Raw genomic sequence first — 6,137 nt, 5'->3', positions numbered from 1 at the left:
TTTTATGATACTTTTTATTTGTAAGAGTCAGTTCAAACAAGATTGCGACTTTTTTTCAATTTTTAACAAAATAATTATTTAAATTACTTGAAGTGCGCGTTATTCTTTCATTTTTTAACTTTCCGTAGGGTAAGTTATAGTAATCGCAAAAAAAATCGAAAATGAGAATTTTTATATATCTTTACGTTTCAGAGGTTTCTGAATATTTTGGCATAACTTAGAAAAAATTGATGTATGTGTGTGCGTGTGTAAGTGTGTTCGGATACAAATTTTCGTCGACGATTTCGGGAACACGGATAAAGCGATTTGAATAATTCAAAAAACATTCGATTCGTATTGATAAGGAGACGTGCTGATTAGTTTTTGGCGGATGCAGGTCTAGCCGTTCCGATGAAGGGAAAAACATTTTACTTGTATTAACAAGATGAAGAACTGATCAAATTTTCATGAAAGCAGGTCTAGGGGTTTCGGAGATCTAGTAAAAAAAAGTAAAAAATGCCATCTGGCGGTCAAAAATGAACATATGCACATCAAATTATCAGATATTTTATAGAGATTTTAACAATAAGTATACATTTTGTTTACATCCCTTTGGGTTCCGTACCAATATTTATCCATTAGACAGCGATGCGGTGCTTACGCGCTTCGATATTTTCTCTCTATGCAGTTAAAGCAGTACGATTGCTTTGAAAAAAAGTTCAATATTTCAAAATACACTTTTCTTCAAAGTCTTTTTTTTTTTCAAAAAAAAAGTGAATTTTTGTAAAAAAATTATAGTTTCTCAAAAATCTAATTTTTCAGAGTAATTTTTTTTTCAAAAATTTTAATATTTAAAAAAAAAAATGGTACGGAAAGTTCCAGCAATTTGCCTTAAGGCACGATGCCATGCGCCCTACTATTTATAAAAACAATCGGGATATGTTATACTTTTTCATTTATATCTATTTCATAAATATTGTCGATACACTTTTATTCATAAATGTATTTTTTTATATTTAGACTTACATTATTTTATAAGTAGACTATTATCATTCTAATATTCTTTTATTAGATTATATTATATGATTTTTTTTTTTCAATTTTATCTTCAAAAATTCATATTCATCGGGCTTGTCCCTTTCGAGCTTGAAAAGTTCTTTATGTTCGGACACAAGACAAATGCGTTGTAGTTTATTCGACGGTACGGTTGTTTGCCCCGTTGTGTTTCAATGCACCCTTATACAAATCTTTTGAGGATTTACGATGGCAATGCGACCACGTGTACACGAAATAGTTGAAAGTGCGATGTTGCCATGCGCATTCCTTTGCAAAAACAACCTTTTGTAAAAAAAAATACTTGCTGGATTAGACACAAAGGAAAGGAGAGAAAACGAATGTAAAATTCAATTAAGAAAATTAGATGTGTATACAAATTTTGCTAGTTACGAAAATATTTTGCACAAAAAAATTATGTATACGTTATATTTTAAATGCAATATCTAAATATTTACGATTGCTACATTTTTTTAAGCTCAGTCGTCTTAGTTGTTATTAACATGTTTTCTAATATTTGGTCTTTGTTTCGTAATCTACGAAAATGTACCTGTATATTCTTTTTAGATGTAAATTAAAGCTAATTACTTTGAATACAAAATGTTCTTGTGGTAAATACCCCAGAGATCGAATACTAAGCATTCGAGCAAACGATTTTGTTGTTTCGTTGTTGTCAATTCTACACGCATCGTTGCCGGTCCTATATTCGGTTGGTCCAGGTCTTATTTGCAATAAATTTTATAATAAAAAATTACTTATTTTTAATATAATAATAATAATAATTTAATATACTTCACAGGATATACACTCTTATTGAAGTTTATTTCATGCTTTATAAGTTTTAACTTCCCGTAGGGTAAGTTATAGCAATCGCAAAAAAATCGAAAATGAAATTTTTTATAAAACCTTCTGAACATTTTGGCATACCTTAGAAAAATTGATGTGTGTGTGTGTGTGTGCGTGTGTGTGTGTGTGTGTATGTGTGTTCGGATACAAATTTTTGTCGACGATTTTGGGAACACGGATGAAGCGATTTGAATAATTCAAAAAACATTCCATTCGTATTGATAAGGAGACGTGCTGATTAGTTTTTGGCGTAGGCAGGTCTAGCCGTTCCGAAGATATGGGGCAAAAAGTACCAAAAACGTAACACAGTTTTTAAGAGAACGGAGCGTCCGATTTGAATAATTCAAAAAACATTTTACTTGTATTAACAAGATGAAGAACTGATCAAATTTTCATGAAGGCAGGTCTAGCGGTTTCGGAGATCTAGTGAAAAAAGTAAAAAAAAAAAGCTATTTGGCGGTCAAAAATTATCATTATACATATGCACATCAAATTATCAGATGCTTTATAGAGATTTTAACAATAAGTATAAATTTTGTTTACATTCCTATGGGTTCCGTACCAATGTCTATCCGTTATACGGCGACGCGGCGCTTACGCGCTTCGACATTTCGTCTCTGCGGCAGTACGATTGCTTTGAAAAAATGTTCTGAATTTCCAAAATATTTTAAAATAATTTTTTTTCCAAAAATTCTTTTTTTTTTCAAAAAAATGTAATTTTTTGTCAAAATTTATAGTTTCTCAAAAATCTAATTTTTTCAGAGTCATTTTTTTTTTCAAAATGTTAATCTTTTTTAAAAAAAATAATTTTTTGGTACGGGAAGTTCCAGCAATTTGCCTTAAGGCACGATGTCATGCGCCCCACTAGTTTTATATTCGTTATAAAATTATATACTAAAATGCTTTAGTAAAAAAGTATTGATATATAATATGATTCTTAGCTCCCCATACCCTTCAAATCTCTCTTCCTCTTCTAACCATAAACCTGTGTCTGGTTTCTGATAAAACGTCCTTGATCGGTTTGCTCGTTTAGAAAAAGCGCTTGAGGAAATACTTTTCGAAATATTCAATTTAATATTTCGCCATCATATTGAACTATGAAGTCTAGCAATAAATCGTGGTTTAAAGGAATAAAATTAGATTGGACGACGTTTGTGTAATATTATAAGTTGGTTATAGCAATGCCGAACTATATATTTGTATTAAAAATATATAAACTAACCCTGTACCACTTAGCATTTGAATTATATACTTGTACGTATATTTTGCATACATATGTTTGCATTTATTCGTTGTTTGCTTGTGTTAATATATTCCTAGCTTTCCTAAGCGTTTCTTGGCCGCTAAGATTTTTTTTTATTTTTGCTCGATTCTTGTCGATGGCAAACACAAGGCAGGAGGAGGGACAAGTGAATGTTTCGCGTATTGTGTGCACAAACACACAAATATCGAACACGTGCTTCGGAAATCTATTGGTAGGTGCACTTTGGATAATTTAAAAACGGTTGTGCAAATTGATTTGGTTAGAGAATGCTGAAAAGTTCATTTTTGTGTAGTATAAATTTTCTCATGATAAAGGTCATAGAAGTACAGTAATACCTTGTTTAACGTGGGGTTGCATTCCATTAAATTAACGCTAAACGAGGCTATCTTAACAATTAAACTAGTTGGGTGTATGGCATCGTGCCTTAAGGCAAATTGCTGGAACTTCCCGCACCGTAACGAAATGTTCGAGGAATACTGAATGTTTTGAAATAGATTATTAACATTGTAACATTGTAACATTGTCTAATATTTATTAGAATTATATAAACTGAATTGCAAAGTTGAAATTATTTGTTCAAAGTATATTAGAACTTTAGTCAGAATTAAAAATAAAATCTAAACTATTTTCGATGTACAAACAAATTTTTCTCTGAAAAAAAATTGACAAAAAAAATTGAAGCAAATTTTTTTTCCGAAATCAATTATTTTGTTAAGACAATCAGAAAGTTCATTTAAATCATCGGACGCTTAGTTCTCTCAAAAACTGCCATTTTTTGCACATTTAGTTCCGTATCTTCGAAATGGCTGGGCCTGCCTTTGCCAAAATCTGATAAACGCTTCACCCAGTCATTACTAAGTGAATATTTTTTAGAACATTCAAATCGGATGCTTCGTTCTCTCAAAAACTCGATTTCTATTTTCTGCACTGCTGAACCTGCTTTTGCCAAAAACTAATCAGCTCATCTCCCTATCAATAGGAATCGAATTATTTTTGAACCATTCAAATCGGTTGATCCGAACGCCCGAAAACGTGACTGGAAATTTGTATCCATACATACATGCACACACACACACACACACATCCATTTTTTCTGAGGTATGCCAAAATGTTCAGAAACTTTCAAAACGTCGAGAAATGTAAAAAATTTCGATTTTCGGCCCATTACAATAACTCATCCTACGGGAAGTTAATAATTTGGTCAGGAAAAGGTGGATAAAATTTGCCTATGTAGTAAATTTAATAACTGTTCATTTAAAAAAATTAATATAAATAAAATCAAACATTCATTAAAATGATATAAATGAATATAACTTTAAAAATAATAAATCTAATTCAGACAAATCCTCATTTTATTTTTTCAACTTTTTATTTTTCAAAAAAGGATATTTTATGAGTGCATAAGCCATCTATATCACCACAACTTTTTAAACCCTCTCTCATATTAAAAAAAAAGTTTCATAATTTCAGTCATAGTGCTCAAAGAAGTATTTACTTTACATTGAGTGTTTTATTTGCTTTTCTTTGAAATCACTACTATATAATTTTTGTTTTTCTTCTTGCTTACTTTATAATAGAAAGACTATCTGTTTAATTTTTAAACTATATCTTCGACATCTTTCACATCTATCCCAGTTTTTTTTTGCTGATTGTACCGTTTATTCTGTGATTTTTTCCATATTTTTGTGAATCCCCTTGCTAAGAAACAAGAACTTTAAACCGAAACATGCTAAATGAAGCAGCTTTAAGCATGGTATTACTGTACTTTGATTTTTAACTGACAAATCCTCCACAACAATCTAATTCATTTGAATCTAATATGTATTTTATGTATCATTTTTCTGTTTCAGAGCTTTTTCTGTTCCCCAAAGCTCAGCCGATTTAATCGTATTACATATAGCAATCATGTTTTCTCTAGTGTATACCGTTGGTTTCTTTGTACATATCAAATTATTGTGCCTTTAAAATTACATGCTACTGTTTTACGGTCCATACATCTTTCTCATGTACATCATTATACTTTATTTATAACCAAATACCCGCTAATGTTTTTTTATATCGAGTAAAGAACACCTTTTATACGTGATTTCGAGTTCGAATGTGTTTGTGAGTCACGTCCCATATTTCCGGTCAACAGAGACACAGTCACATTGAGTAATATGATGATCGTATTGTCCTCTTGTGAACGATAAACAAACAGCCATCAGCTATTATATTTGATAACATTCTTGCGGTTCAAAACTCATTGTTCTAGCAATGCATGTATGTATGAATATCAGTCAAATCGTTCTTTTGTATGTAAGATCAGGCAAAACGTAATTTTTCAGGCAAATTCATTTGAAACTTTGAAAAAAAAAAGACATTTGAAACTTCCTTGGTAAACAAATTTATGACGCTATCAGTCAATTTTAATTTGAAAAAGATGAAAGAGCATTGATGCGATAAATTAGTTTAAATTAGTTCTTGTATCTGTGTCTTAATACAAAGAATATTTAAATCAGTGGTTTCCAAACTGTGGGGTGCAAGGACCAACTTTCAGAAGTTCTATTGCAATATGTAACATATTACCAATTCGTGGAACTGGATTTTCTATAGCAACTGTCTTAAATCCAAATTATCGATCTTGCTCAGAGAAAACAACTGATTTAACTGCTTTTTCATAAATCTGCCGATGAATCAAAGTAATATATTTTAATCATAATTGATATTACCAAGCTCAGATCACAAGTTTCATAGATTACACACACTTTTTTGTGCGTTTTGGCTTTCAGGTCTTGCAATTTTGAGCACATAAATGTATGTCGCTCACTTGGATTTTTATATTCTACTAATAAGAATATTCCTAAGAGTTTCGTAATCTAACCAACAATAATTACTTCAATTTCCCCTGCAATAAAAAATCAACCATCATTAGTATTCAACAAATGCTAGTAATTTTTACAAAGCGAAGTTCTTATTTATGCCCTATTATTTTTATGATCTCAAATCCCCTGCG

This window comes from Ctenocephalides felis, unplaced genomic scaffold (genome assembly GCF_003426905.1).
Source record: "Ctenocephalides felis isolate EL2017-DRISC unplaced genomic scaffold, ASM342690v1 CF-g0.4_SCAFFOLD_01170, whole genome shotgun sequence".
NCBI classification, from domain to species: Eukaryota; Metazoa; Arthropoda; class Insecta; order Siphonaptera; family Pulicidae; genus Ctenocephalides; species Ctenocephalides felis.
Note: the sequence above shows the minus strand (reverse complement) of the source record.